The sequence below is a fragment of the Canis lupus genome, chromosome 7, assembly GCF_003254725.2.
Source record: "Canis lupus dingo isolate Sandy chromosome 7, ASM325472v2, whole genome shotgun sequence".
NCBI classification, from domain to species: domain Eukaryota; kingdom Metazoa; phylum Chordata; class Mammalia; order Carnivora; family Canidae; genus Canis; species Canis lupus.
In genome coordinates, this window is record NC_064249.1 from 29,483,585 (window position 1) to 29,499,479 (window position 15,895).

Consider the following 15,895-nt stretch of genomic DNA (forward strand, 5'->3'; position numbering starts at 1 on the left):
CCCGTGCAAGCCAGACCCAGACCTGGCCTTTATCGCTCTGTGGGAAGGCAGGGGGTGTGGTTCTGGTTCACTGGTTGGTGCAGACAGTTTCCACCAGGCTGACTTAGAAGAATGAGGCAATGAGTACAGGAACTGCCTGAGGCCAGATAACCTCCCCACAAATGGCACAGGCAGCCCTGCTCTGTGCAGAGAGCAGCAATGTGCTGGTGGTGTCTGGAGCATCCTACAGGGCCTAGGAAGGGGTAAAGGGGAAATCACATACTTCTCAAGGTCTCTTACAAGCCTCTGGCATTCCCTAGGTCACCCATAGTTTTGAGCAGAGCATGACAGCAGTTCCCACCCCTGCCAGATGACTCCTTGTATTTTGCCTTGTATTCACCGCACAGCTTTAGAATAGTGAGAGCCTCCGGATTCCAGTCTAAATGGAGCTGACATGACACCAGAGCTTTCACATTTATTATTCCTCGGGAGCCTTCCGCTCTACTATAATTTGCAATTTATATGGTGACCTGTTTCTCACTTATCAGTGACCTTGACAGAGTGCCCTCTCCCTGCCAAGCATGAGCCGCACAGCACAGGGTGCCGGAGTCCTGACCCTGAAGCACACAGCATGCAATAGAAACCTGCTGACCTGCTTCCTAACAGAATGACCTTCAGTTCTCTGAACTTCAGCTGCCCCTTCTGCAAAATGGGCATACTATTAACGTACACGTGGGGGCCAGTCAATGCTCAATAAAGGCAACTAATATGAGGAATAGTAGAATAGTTTTATCATCAATGTGGTCATAATGAAAAGCAAAAAAAAAGTGTGTGTGTGTGTGTGTGTGTGTGTGTGTGTGTTAGAATGAAATTCAGAGATGCCATGACTTGAAAGAACCACAAGATGCACAAGTATGGAGAATGACCTTAAAGGCATTTATTTCTGACAGATGGCCACACTGGTACCGATAAAAGTCAGTCAGCTCTAAGGGGGCCTCAGCTTTAGAACTGCATTTTAACGAGAAAGATTTTTAACTTAGTTATCATATGGCTCAGGGGTGTTGGTGATAATTTCATTCATTCCACAAATATTTTTACTGCCTACCATGTGCAAAGTTTTCAAAATAAAATAACTGCCACATTCAGATGGGAGTGATACATACAATTTCTTGTTAACCGGTCAGAATCATGTGGAATGATGCTAAAAGGAAGGAATCTGTGTGCACAGATTCTTCTAGCATCCTCCTTGCCCCAGAAGCCCTCTCCACCACATCCCATCCCAGCATGAAGGTCCTCACTCATTTCTTGGGGTCTCCTCCTTCCCTGATGCAAATCAGTAAATACCTATCCTCGCTCATCCTATTTTTGGTTTCTTCCATGCCCCAGTCGCAGTGAGTTCTGAGAAATAAAACTGAGATGATATTTCACTTTATGGAAATGATTATAATCACAATGAAGCCTCAATCAGTCCTGAGAAGCAGGTTGGGCACTTAGCAGCTTGATCTAAAGAAGTGAATCTAATAGGATTTCAGACACCACAATAGAGGATGAGATACATACAGATCGTTTTGCTTCCTATTATGGCATTTTTTTTTCCTGAAGAGTAAGGAAGAAAAGTATTTGCAGGAAGAAAATGGGCCAGATGCTGACTTGGGCTTTGGAAATAAGTGAATAAGACAGTCTGAACATATTTTTAAGTAGAAAAATGATGTGACTTGAAAGGTGCTAAGATACCTAATGCTTTTTTCTCCAAATAGAGACTTTAGCCATATTATGACTGTGACATTTTCCCCTCTGTTAAAATCTCTAGTGCTTGTCATCTCTCACCTCCCACCTGACTTGTCTTCTGTTTGACCTGTTGGATCGATCCTTAAAATGGTACAGTTCACTAAGTAGGTTTTTACAAAGGAATTTGTGATTGTGTTAGCACAGTGCTTCTGTTAAGTGGTCAATCCTTAAGTCCGTTTTCCTGACATTTTAAAACAGTGGTCACGGGAATTTCCTTCAACCAAATCAGGCCAAAGCTGTTTCACAGGAGATTAGTCTTAATCAAAATGTGATTATTTTATTTATTTATATTCATAGTCTCAAGTCAAAATATTTTTTTTCTTGGGTTTGGGGAGCTTCATATTGGACTTACCTCCTTTGTAGTTCTTTGCTGAAGTGTTGGAGCAGACCCCATCTGAGGCCACTTTCATAGGCCATCTCTACGAAGAGGCAAGGAAGATCTCGCATGATTCCATGACCATTGGCGAGACTCTGCAAAATGTGCTTCCTTCTCCATCTCAGAAAAGCAAAATTAGCATGTTTCTCAGCTGGTTGTAGGGCAAATATCTAAATGCCTGTTGGGTAACCATGCCATGCTGGTGATTTACGGAGTGGCTCTCTAAAGACAGTGGCACTCAGAGGAACCAACTGACAACCACAAATGTGAAAATATTATTCAGAGGGACTAAACTCTTCCACAACTATTAGTGATTGAAAACTACTCAGAGTTTAAAGTTCTGTAATAGCAACAATACACATTTATTGAGCACCTGTTACTGGGCCAGATACTCTGTTAGAAATGGGGTGTAATGGGTGTAATGGATGAATAATATAAAATTTCTACCTTGCAATCGATAAGTGTCTAAGATAAACAAGCAAGTACACTGAAGTTTGGGATGTGACATAACAGGGGCCTTTGAAACAGGAACACACAGGTGGGGCACTGTCTAGATGGGAGGGCCAAGGAAGGTTTGTCCAGAGAGGTGCCACCTAAGCTGAAGTCTGGAGGGTGATTTAGGAGGGGCCAGTGAGCAGGGAAGAGGAGATGGATAGTGTCCATCCTGTGCCACTGAAAGATTGTGCAAAGGCCAGGACATAAGAATGATCACAGTGATTTTAGATAACTGGTAGTCATTTGTGTGGCTGAATCATTCAGCTCTGGGGAAGAAGCAGGGGACAGACCATCAGATGACATCTCCTATCTCCTCAGTCACTGATTATTTTCCATAACCAATAAATTACTGGTGGCTTCAAACACTAAACAAAGTATTTATTTTTTTCAAGATTATATTGTAAATATATTTCCAGACTGGAAAGAGCCTCTCATCTAATGCAATCCCCTTGTTTAACATGTGAGGAAACTGAGGCTCAGGGAGGTGTGATGGCTTATCCAAGGTTCCCAACAAGCTTTAATAAATGCTTTTGCTTTAGTAAATGCACGAGTATATTACTTTCCCAGACAGAAGTATATGTATTGTCAGAGTGAATACTTTTTCAGATCCAGGGATAGCATTCATACAACTGCAATTCAGCTCGTGAATGGATTATTTATAAAAAAAAAAAAATCCAACAAAATCACTCTAGAAATCAATGATACTGAAGTCTTCCAGTCATTCAAGGTAAATGTCTATTCCATAACATATTCTATTTTTTAAATTTAATTTATTATTTATTTATTTAAGAGAGAGAGCACAGGCACATGAGCGGAGAAAGGGGCAGAGGAGGAAGAGAAGGTTAAGCAGACACCATGCTCAGTGTGAGCCCAACAGGGGGTTCTGTCCTACAACCCCAAGATCATGACCTGAGCTGAAACCAACAGTCAGTTGTTCAACCAACTGAGCCACCCAGTTGGTTGCAGAAGTCCCTGGACTTCTTCAGGCAGTAAGACACTATTGCTGAGGTGGTAGCTTTGACAGGGGCTCTGGCTCCCCCCCCCCCCCCCCCCAGAGCGGTGCTGGAGACAGTCTATTGTTCAAGGATCTCCTTTCGGGATGATGCAATCTCATTTGCAGAGTGTCCCTGTGGTTGAAGAGAATAAATTACTTCTACAGGGAAATTAACATTTTAGACTCTATTCCTTGGACACTTTCCCATACTTATAATCAGCATCTGGTTTTGGTGTCTAGACTGTGAACTCTAAAGTCAGAATTCTGAAGTTCAAATCCCATGTGCTCCTCTGTAGTACATTCTAGATAGAAAAGTAGAATGTTAGAGATATGAACCCTTTCCTCCTAAAACACAAGGTGTACTTACTCATGTTGTATCCCACTTTTAAGGAATGTGAGTACGTGTTAAGGACACACCTCCTGGGAGAAACGTTCTCGTCCTGGCACTGCCCATCAGTCTGAGTTCTGGCCGGTGAGCTGACTTGCAGGTGAGCCTGTGCTGACACCTGCCAGGAAAGGAAAGCAGCAGAGGCATCGCACATGATCCCTGACCTAAAGCCTTTGTTCAGCGCTTGAAAATACATACTGTATTAGCTCTTCTTCCTTCCAACTGCAATAATAATGAACACTTATATAATGTCTTTTATCCTAGGAGCTCTGAGGGATTTACTGACATTACAGAGCTTAGTTCCTTTCTGATTACCATGGGAAAATGTCAGTTCTTGTTCCTCAGGACAATTACTGCTCTTACCCAGACACCACACACTGGCTAAGTCATCATCCCCAGGACAGAAGAGGGGGGGTTTCTATGCCCTGAGGGCAAATCAAGACGGAGACAAGAAGGGACTTCTGCAGGCAGTAGGACACTATTGCTGAGGTGGTGGCTTTGACAGGGGCTCTGGCTCCCCACTGGAGTGGTGCCGGGGTCGGTCTATTGTTCAAGGGCCTCCTTTCCAGATGACGCAATCTCATTTGCAGAGTATCCCTGTGGTTGGAGAGAATAAATTACTTCTACAGGGAAATTAACATTTTTGACTCTATTCCTTGGGCACTTTCCCATCCTCATAATCAGCATCTGGTTTTGGTGTCTAGACTGTGAACTTTGAAGTCAGAATTCTGGAGTTCAAATCCCATGTACTCTACGACCTAGCTGTGTGACCTTGGGCAATTTCTTAGCTTCTTTCTGTGAGTCAGTTTTCTCACCTTCACAATGTGTACAATCCCTTTGTTATGAAGATTAAATGTGATGATGAACATAAAGAGCTCAGCCCTGCATCCAGCACAGAACCACGTGGATGGCAGCTTCCCTTCCATCCATACTGGTTGCTGCTGATATACTCACTCACAGAGTTAAGCCAAGTACACTTTGCTTCTATGAAAAGGAACAGGAAATTTTTTTCTCTGTTATGATAATCAGGATTAAAAAAAAAGATTTATGAATTGAGACCCAGCAAAAACAGTATTTACTTTCTCAGGTCCTTTGCTACTAATAGCTCTTGCTCCACATGCTAGCTTTCTGTCTTTTGTCTTTCTTTTTGTTTTCTTTTTATGCTGACATCTTTGAAGTAAGATATTTATATAATTATTGGATTGTTCCTAAAGGATTAAAGGTTAATGGAGAATTTTTATTAGCTTGGTATCAAAACCCAAATCTCCTGATACCCTGTAACATCATTATTCATCTCTTATCATGTACCTGACATATTTCCAGTGCTTTATATCTGCTGACTTATTTGATTCTCACACTAACTCTATGAGTTGCTTAAAACAATGGAAATTTATTATCTCACCATTCTAGAGGCTGGAAGTCTGAAATCAAGGTGTCATCAGAGCCATGCTGCCTTGAAGCCTCCAGGCAAGAATCTTTCCTTGCTTCTGTATCACTTCTGCTGGCTCCTGGCAATCCTTGCCATTCTTTGGCTTGGATGCATCACTATAGTCTCTGCCTCCTTCTCCATATCACTCTCTTCTCTGTGTCTGTGTGTCTTCTCTTTTTATAGGGACACCAGTCATTGGCCCATGGGCTCACCAAGATGATTTCATCTTGAGATTCTTAACTAATTACATCTGCAAAGATCTTTATTCCAAATAAGGTCAAACTTTGAGGTTTTGGGTGGACAGAAATTTGTGGGGGGACACTATTTAACCCACTTCACCAAGCCTTAGGAAACCATCACTGCTGTTGGTTTGAGTGAAATAAACAGAGTAAATACGCACCTGCCTAAGAGAGAACAAGGTCCATTTGGTGCTCTAGAAAGCACAGGGTCAAATGCTTAAAATCAAAATACCTCAGAATATATGGATAATTTGGTCTACCAACCTTATCAGAATAAACTACTTGATAGATCCTAGGAATTTTGAATTAAAGTACATATTCTTTGGCATGCCCAACTGAAATGAGCTGTATGACCTAGCCACACAGTCACCAAAAAATGGACATCTTAATGTTGAAGTCATCTAAGTGGGTTATGGACACATACTTATATACATACACACACAGAGATAGAGAGAGAGAGAAAAAAAAGGGGTTGATATAACATTACTCTCAGTATTATTATATATATCCAGACAAAAAGATCCAAAACTCTTTGCATTAATGTACAATTGGAGACTTTTCTTTTAGTTGATGCCATTAGTTACTAAGTTTTTACAAAGTATGAAATGGCAGGTTTGTCTCTTCATCCCACGAATTATATTTTATCCTGGATCCAACTCCTTTTGGAATTTGCCACAGGCTGTTCCTTTTATTGTTGATCATTTTCTCTGTAATGTCACTAGCCAGATGGCCACATGATGTTCAGTCTTGCTTCAGTTATTCCTAGAAGCATTTTTGAGGGAAGAGAAATATGACTTGAGAAGGGAGGAGTGAAGAATGCCTTATTTCATTGCCATTGGCCTCTTTCACCTCATCCCTGCAAGAAAATGCTGATTCAGCACCCACATGGATGCAGCAGTCCCTGTGCTGGGCTCAGCACACACAAGCGTGTCCCTGCTTTCAGCTGGCTAGTCATCCAGCTCACCAGAGAGCAGCTGCTTGGATATCCCCAGATAATGATAAGTCAGAAAAACCAGAGTTTCTGAGGTATGCCTTGATCTGAATTTGATGTCTTGGGAGACATAGGACAAAAAGAAGTTGTCCCTTGCTCTTATAGGTATTTATAGGGTCAAAGGCTGAAAGGGACATTGGGGAGCACTTGATCCTGTCTCCTGATTTCAGTCAACAGACAGCTGATAAATATTTGATGAATATCATCAATGTACCAGGCACAGTATTATGCCCTGCAGAAACAACAGTGAGTAAACCCAGGCACAGAACTCACTCTACTGGAGCGTATATAGTTCAATGGGAGATATCAGATCTTATCCAAAAATTACAAAAATAAATATGAACTTGTGAAGGTGATGAAGGCTGTGAAGAAAGTGCACACCGCATCATGGGAGTGAGATGGGAATCTCCTGAGTCTAGGTGCTCAAGAGATTTTCTCAGGAAGTAGACTCAAGTTGGGGTCTAACAGGAGAAGCTCTGCAGAAGCAGGCAGGAGAGAAGAGCATCCTGGGCAGTGGGAGCCAACAAGCTCACTGTGGACTCGCAGGCCAGTCCCTCTCCAGGCCTGCAGCAGTCAGTGAAAAGCGGCCAAGAATCTTGCAGTCTCTCTCTCTGTGATTCTGATACAATCCTGAGAGAGCCCTCATTTTGGGAGCACAAGCTCTGTGTTCAAACGGACTTGGGTGACCTCAGGCAAGTTCCCCTCTAAAACTGTGGTAAGGCGTCCCTGAAAGAGTATGAAGATGACATCCAGTATAGTAAGTATAAACATTCTGCACAGACATGCCCCTGTAAGTATTCAGGTCAGCCAGGTGTCATTTTCCTGTGCTCCGGAAGGTCATCAAGGAGAGACTGCCTAATGAGGAAGCCTGACACACACACACATAAGGACAAACCAAAGGAAGGGACAATGTGTTGTCAGTACAAGACTTATCTCTGACTTCCTGAAAGGAACAGGTTGCAAAGGTGGGCATTTGGATAAAGTGTTGTAAGAGTTGAGGATGGAAAGACCATGGGCGGAAGTCAGACTGGCTTCACACTGAAGAAGGAACCATACCAATGCTTCCTGACATCACCTAGCTGGTGAGAACATTCTCCTCCCTGTGAGTAGCTAACAACAACAGCAGCTGGAGACAGATGTCCAGTGCTGGGAACAGTAGTACTCTTTCAGGATTTTCCTTGTATTGAATCCAGCCCATTATCACTTACACCAGTCAGGTCTCAGCAGGAAGCAGCTGCACACTCCAGAAGGATGACTGGAGAGAATTTGTGAAAGGACTGTGTACAAAGATGGGAGAATGGTTCAGGTGGAACATCTTGGGTCCAGAAATGGCTAGAAACTGCTGAACACCACTCCAGGGTGAGGAGATGATGTTACTGGAACCTAGCCTTGGAAGAGGGACCAGCCAGTGGAAGCCAAGGCTTCATGGAGAGAAACCCAGGCATTGCTGACTAGGGCTTGGCAGGCAGGGAGCCAGGAGAGTTAATAATTTGACCTTCTCCTCTCATCCTTTAACATTCCACTGTACCTCCCATTGGCCAAATCCCACCAGGAACCAGAGCACAAGAGGCACATCCATCCAGCACATAAATCTTCCCAAACACAGTGTAGAAAAGAGATCCAGAAAGTGAAATAGAAAATATGTAGCTTATCTTGCAAAATGATAATTCTTTTTTTTTTGAGTACCTGACTCTGTTCAAGCACTTTCCATGTATTGTCTTATTTAATTTTCATGATAGATGAAAAGTAATGTGTGTGTATTTCTGTACGACTGCATGTATGTACACACACACACACACACACACACACACACACACTGCGGGGCTTTTGCAGCAGCAGGAATGCTGCAGCTCTATGTGTGCTTCTGCTTAGGTGAAGCCAGCCCATGGTTGAAGAGAGTTGGGTTATTTGGGTAGGTGTTAAAACTGCAGCACTTAAAAAACTGGAATAGAAAATGAATGTCCTTAGCTCAGCTGCAGGCTGTTGCTGGGGATGGGAGGAGGGTGGAGCTGCAGGTCTCAGTTATGCCCTGTCACTGTCTGCGTGGTGCTGAGCAGGACACAGTCTGGGCTGTACAAAATCAGGATTACAGTGCAGAGCTCTCAACACTGCGCATGTGCCCCAGGGCTGGCAGCACACATGGACCTGGACCAGTAGCTAGGTACTTGGCAGAGGAGACTTGCCCGGCTCTGCCTCATACTTGGGAAGAATACAAAATCAGAAGCATTCTCAGGGAATGAAAATGCACCTTAGCCTATGGTTCCAGACTTTGGAATGCATAAAGCTCCCAGAGGAGAGCTCACGCAGATTCCAGGGCCCAGCCTGCAGGGATTCTGCTTCAGCAGGGCTGACTTTAGCACATCTTTCCCTGACTGTGATGCTGCAGGCTGTGGACCTCACTCAAAAATGCTGATTTGGGGTCGGGTGTGTGTCCTTAGGCCTGGGAGTGGGCTTCCTCTGTGACCATGTCCAGCACTCAAAGCTAGAGGTGAAGTGCCAAATGGAAGTACAAGTGTCTAGTTGCCGCAATGGAGGCAAGAGCGTGGATCTTAGAGGGTAGCCAGGCATGATCAGAGGAAGCAGCAGATGGGAACAGTACCTGGGGAAACACCTGGCAAAGAGTGGAAATACTGTCTCCTCTGGAGAGGAAGGGCACTTTGAGGAGGCTATCCCTGCTGCTCAAACCCAGCCCCATAGCCTTCAGAATGGTCAGAGGGAAGGGCTTGGTAAATGTGTCTAACTGGATCTTCCAAAGCACTCTAGAATGGGTCACCTTGCTTCTGTGCAAGTCAGGTTCACGAGTCCCTGCCTAGTCCTCTAGAGCCCTGAGAAACATGGCAGGGCTTCCTGGGATGGTCAGAGTGATGTAGGGTACTTCAGGATCCTCAGTTTGGAGCAGGGAGACACGAGTTTATTATACCCACATGCTATCACCCAGTATGTCTGTAGTTTTGGGCATGATACTACCTCTCAGAGCCTCCCTTTCAAAATTGGTAAGAGAAGTAATGAAGCCAGCTTTACCACCTCCATCAATGCAGAGATGAACTGATTCATGTTGGAGCGCTGCAAGTAGAAGAGAGTAAATATGTACCGGGTGCCTCCAACCTGCTAGATGGCATGGCTTATATACCCAGGTCTGAGCATTTATAAAGCCAATTTGAAACTCGAGACTTTGGCTTGGAATATTACTTAAGATCTCCTTCTCCACCATGAAGGCTCCTCCTTCTGCCTGCCACTCCCAGGCCTCCTGAATTCTCCTTCCTCATGCCCTGCTTTTAGTGCCCAGTCCCGTCCTCCTGACATATGCAGACTCACTGTCTCCGTGACTTCTGCCATCCGCACTCATCTGTGTGGAGTAGTGGAGCCCCTGAGTGGTTGAAACAGCACATTCCTAGCTTCACCATTCCCAAACAAATTCCTCCCGGCATTCATGTGCTCAGGAATATTCAGCTGCCTGCTGAGCCAGGTGCTCATTACACCTATTTGCATGATGAGCCCCTCTGCTCCGGTGTCTAGTGTTTCTCCGAGGTGATAATGACAACCTACATTTGCGGCAAGCTTTACAATTCATAAAGGCTTTACAAGTCCATTATTTGGTATGATTCTCACAGCAATCTCATGGCAGTGAGAGGGGCAGGTACTGTGATTTTCCTGCATCTTACAGATGATCAAACAGGTTTTCTCTAACTCAGTGGCTCTCAACCAGAGGTGATTTTGTCCCCAGGAAATATTTGGCAATGTCTGCAGGCATTCTTGGTTGTCACGTCACAGGGAAGGGTGATGCTGCTGGCGCGTAGTGAGTGGATAGAATGCTGTTCAGCATCCTACAGCTTTTAGGACAACAAAGAATTATCTGGCCCAAAGCATCAGGAGTGTCAAAGTCAGGAAACTCTGGTTTAATGTCATTTAGTTTACTTGTAGAACCAGGATTTGGACTCACATATTTGGATGCCAGGCATCTCCACTCATCTGCCACTGCCCTAAAGTCCTGCTATAACCATTTGGTACTTGGGATAATAAAATCACCTCACTAAAAGAAACAGACTGATGAAGTCAAGCCCCCTTTGTGTCTTGTGTCAGCTCTAAAAATTGGGATGAGTTACCAATCCTCTCTCAACCTCATTTTCCTAAATCATAAAATGGCTATGCTAGAACTGTGGGAAGACTAACTCATCAATCACAAGTAAAGCACATAGCAGAGTAACTAGCACACAGTAGGTGCACTGTGTTCTACCCCTCCCAATCTTCCCTCTTCATTCCCCTTAACTTTGACTCTTACTCTTTCTCCTGCTGTCTCCAATACCAGCACTTTTTACCTCTCTGGTAGCTCTCAGGACCGACCTCAAATGGCATAACGGTGGGTCCCACAACAGATCTTAGGAAAACAATGGATCATGCAAACAGTGCCAAGCTTGAGGAACAAGAGGACAGCCTGCGTATGCAGAGGCTATTTAAGACCTTCCTCAGCTAAACTCTGAAGCTGAGAAATGTTCTTTTTAGGGGAGAGAACATGGTTGGTTTGGCAGACACATGGCATGGAAATCCTCACAGTGTGTGTATGTATGAAGACCCTGTACATAGAGATGCAGTTAAATCCTGATTTTTAAAAAGATTTTATTTATTTATTCATGAGAGAAACAGAGAGAGAGGCAGAGACATGGGCAGAGGGAGAAGCAGGCTCCCTGTAAGGAGCCCGATGTGAGACTGGATCCTGGACCCTGGGATCATGCCCTCAGTCAAAAACAGATGCTCAACCACTAAGCCACCCAGGCATCCCTGCCCTAAATCCTGATTATAGACAGTAGGGAAAGGAGAAAAAAGAAAACGTGCAAAAATGGAATCTTCCTGTAATTTCCAGCCAATATTTCAGGCTAAGCATCTGCTCATCTGGGGCTACCAACTTCATCCAAGCACTGCAGTGAGCCATGCCTTCTGCCTTTCCCATAGCTTATCCATGGAGCCAACAGGTCATACCCAGGATACTGCAGTGAATTCAGTCTGCTCGAGAGTGACACCATGAGTGTAGATCATTTTTCCTGCCAACATGCGACAAGGTCTGTTTCAATTCAGAGAGCATAAAAATAACTCACTCAGAGGGTTAAGTTGATTCTATGGTCATTGTGGGGGCTCCCCATTGAGATCAGGCCAGATTGGAGTCAATCCAGACCCCAAAAGTGTCACCAGAGAGGCTGTGGCTTTCTATAGCTCTCAGAAGAATCTTCACCAATAAGAGTATTGGTGAAGATGTAAAGAAACTGGAACCCTCACACACTGCTGGTAAGGATATAAAATGGCTCAGCTGTTTTGGAAATCAGACTGACAGTTCCTTAAAAAGTTAAACATGAGTTACCACATACCCCCACAATTCCACCCCTGGGTATATATCCAAGAGAGATGAAAACCTATTGTCTCTCAAAAACTTGTATATGAATGTTCATAATAGCCAAAGGTGGGAACAACCCAAATGTCCATCAAGTTATGAATGGATAAATAACATGTGGTATATCCACACAATGGAATATTGTTTGGCAACAAAAAGAAACGAAGTCCTGATACATGTTACAACATGGATGAACATTGAAAACAGTTACACTAAGTGGCTGACCAGTCACAAAAGATCAGATGCTTCTATTTATATAAAATGTCCAGATTAGACACATCCATAGAGACAGAATGTAGATTAGTGGTTACCCAGGGAGGGAAGAATGGGGAGTCATTGCTAATGGGTACAAGAATGTCCGGATTAGACACATCCATAGAGACAGAATGTAGATTAGTGGTTACCCAGGGTGGGGAGAAATGAGGAGTCATTGCTAATGGGTATAAGATTTCTTGTTGGGTAACAAAAAGGTTCTAAAATGGATTGTGGTAACAGTGGTCCAATGTGAATACACTAAAAGCCATTTAATTAAATGCCTTAACTGATTAATCCTGTGGTATGTGAATTATATCTCAACAAAGCTGTTAGAAGGAGGAAGAAGAGGAAGAGAGGAAAAAGAAAAAGAAGAATCATCCAGGCTTTGGAATGGTTATTGGCCGAGTCTCTCCAAAACATCTCAGGTTCATTACTACTAGGAAATGAGATAGTTCAGTGATTACTGTGTGGGATCTGGAATAAAATGAATGATTTGGAGTCAGATAGACCTTGTATCACTCAATTTCTCCTTACCAAGTGACTCCTAGAATTTGGGTAGAGTTTTCTGAGATATCTTCCATGTGATGGTTCTCATTTCATTGTGCATCAGATTACCCGGAGGGCTTGTTGAAATGGGATTGCTGGTCCCCTCACCCTCCCACACACACACACACCAGGATTCATTAGGTCTGGGGTGGGGCCAGAAAATGCATTTCTAACAAGTTCCCAGGTGATGCTGATGGTTCTAGAGCCACACTTCGCTGATTTAATATTTAGTTCTTGAAAGTCTTCAGATTATTGAGCACATGTTGTCAATAACAGCAGAAATCCATAGTGCAAATTAGTTGTGTGTGTGTGTTCATGTAAATAACCTCATAAATATTGTGGCAATTCGTTCCAAGTGTCGATTTATACCTAGTGACAGCAGTCTTGTTGAAATAAGGAAAGAACTCATGGAAGTGAATCAAAAATCCTGAAGGTCCTAACCTCCCAGCTCTAGGAATCTAAGCCAAAACACTAGCTGGCCACAGTTTCCTCATCTGTGAAAAAGGAACCTCAATATGGCCTCACTAATATAAGTAATAAGATTGTGAGAAAGATAACAAGATTCTCTAGTTGAATGAATGGTAAAGTGCACATGTGTTAAACAGATTCCAAATGTCCACTCAGGAAAGCCATTCTCTGTGAGGCTTCCAGCAACTCTCTCAAACCCCTCAGCAGTTTCTGGAATTCCCTAAGACATTGCATAAGTTGGGATGCTTTTAGCGCTAAGTAACAGGAATCTACATCCAAACTGGCCTAAACTATCAAGATGTTTACTTCTGCACATTACAGAGAGTCCAGTCATGGCATCTTGAAGCTGTAAGACAAAAGAGGTCTGCCCAGAACAGGTAACAGGCAAGGCCTGGAAATGTTTGGAAAATGAATGTACAATAAAGATAAGTGCTTCAATGACTTGCATTGTCTCTGGAAGTTCTTTAAGGTTTAGGATTACTCATACACCATACCCAGAATACGGGATAGAACTCATGAGCATCATAATGCTATAATTTAAAGCCTACATGCGAAAGGGATGGAGAAAAATCAATCAATCAATCAATCAACCAATCCTCTATAGTAGTGGTTCTCAACATTGGCTGTATGTGAGAATCATACAAGAAGGTTTCACAACCTGCTCAAAATCTTCTGGTCTGAAAGGTCTGGGATGAGGCTCAGACATTTATGTTTTTCAAAAGCTCCCCAGGTAATCCTTAAATAGTAATTTTTGATGGAGGTGAGAATGATTGCTCCAGCATATTAAAAATCAAAGTTACCTGAAGCTTGAAGGACACTAGTTGCCAGCGGTGGGGAGTTACTTAGGGAAAAAGTGGAAGAAGATGATCCTAAAAGCAAAACTGAGTCTCATTTACCTTTTCAGTCCAGAGCCTCTTTCCCTCCCTTTGGTAACCATAATCTCAGAGCAAAATGCACGCCCAAACACACATACACATGCATGCACATACACATTTGCTTTCTTCCCATGTGTGACTTTCTTTCTTCTTCAAGGTTACCTTGATTAATCTAGACTGAATGCCATCTGGTAAACATGCTATAGGTTGGACAAGGCATGAGATTTACAGCGTGATTTCTTTTTCTCTAGCTTCACGTTCCTTTCGGAAAGTGGTTCTTAAACTTGATTTGAATAAGAATCATCTAGAAAAAAAATTTTTCTAACTGTAGGTACATGGGCATCTGCTGTGAAGTTATGATTTAATAGGTTCTGGAGTAGACCCCAAGAATCTGCATTTTAATAAGCTTTGCAGGGGCCTAAGAGATAATTGGTCTATAACCACAATTTAAAGAAACTTCTTTAAGGACAACCCTGATGAAAAATGAGAAATACTATGCACTTAGGAGACACTCAAGGGGCTCAAAAAATATGAACAGCTAAATCACCAAAGAAGACATATGATGGCCAATAAACACATGGGAAAATGCTCAAAATCATTAGTCATTTGGGAACTGCAAATCAAAACCTCACTGATATACCTCTAGAAACCTAATACCCTATTAAAATCGTTAAAATTAAAAAAAAGAAAGAAAGAAATGGCAATTTTCTGGTAGGGCTGCACAGTGGTTCAACCATGTTAGAAATCAGGTAGTTTCTTATAAATTTAAGTGTATACTTAACCTTACGATCCAGCAATCCCATTTGGGTATTTGCCCAAGTGAAATAAAAATATATTCACACACAAAAAACCTGTGTGAACACTTGGGTGTTCATGTCAGCTTTTTTCACAATTACCAAAAACTGGGGGGGAAAAATGTCTTTCAACTGGTAAATGTATAAAGAGCCTGTAGTATATAGTCATACCATAAATACCGCTCAATAGTATGAGGAAACCAACTACTGACACACACAGCAATGTGGGCTAGTCTTGAAAGCATTATTCTAAGGGAAAGGAGTCAGGCTCAATAGACTACTTACGTATGATTCCATTTACTCGACATTCTGGAAATAGCAAAACTATAGTGATAGAAAATAGAACAGGGATTAGCAGGAACAAGGGGTTGGGGAAGATTCGACTACCAAGGGGCATAAAGGGGATTTGAGGGGTTAATGGACCTGTTCTACATCTCAATTATGGCACTGGTTAAATGACTATATGCTAAATATTTTAAAAGATGAATTGTGTTATCTGTACATTATAGTTAAATAAAAAGAAAACCCCAACATGGAGGGGAAAAACCACAAAGGATAAATTCAACTTATTCAAATTAAACTCATTATATACGTGAGAGTAGAGCACAGTTTGTAGACGTAGCTAGGTCCAATTTCAGCAGCCTAGGAGGATGCTCAAGTGCAGAGATAGTGCCTAACTTCTCTCCCTATGGGCCAACAGCACTTCCATGTGTGGCAATAATTCACAGAGTAGCCTTGCAAACTGGCATGCCACGTGTACACTCAGAGTCAAAAGACATGAGGCTAAGAACTTAAAAGAAACCAGGCATCTAAACTTGCAGAAAGCTTAATGACTCTGTCCCTTCACCCTATTATTTTGGTGTTTTGAAATCACTCTGGGCATCTGTGGGGTCCTGCA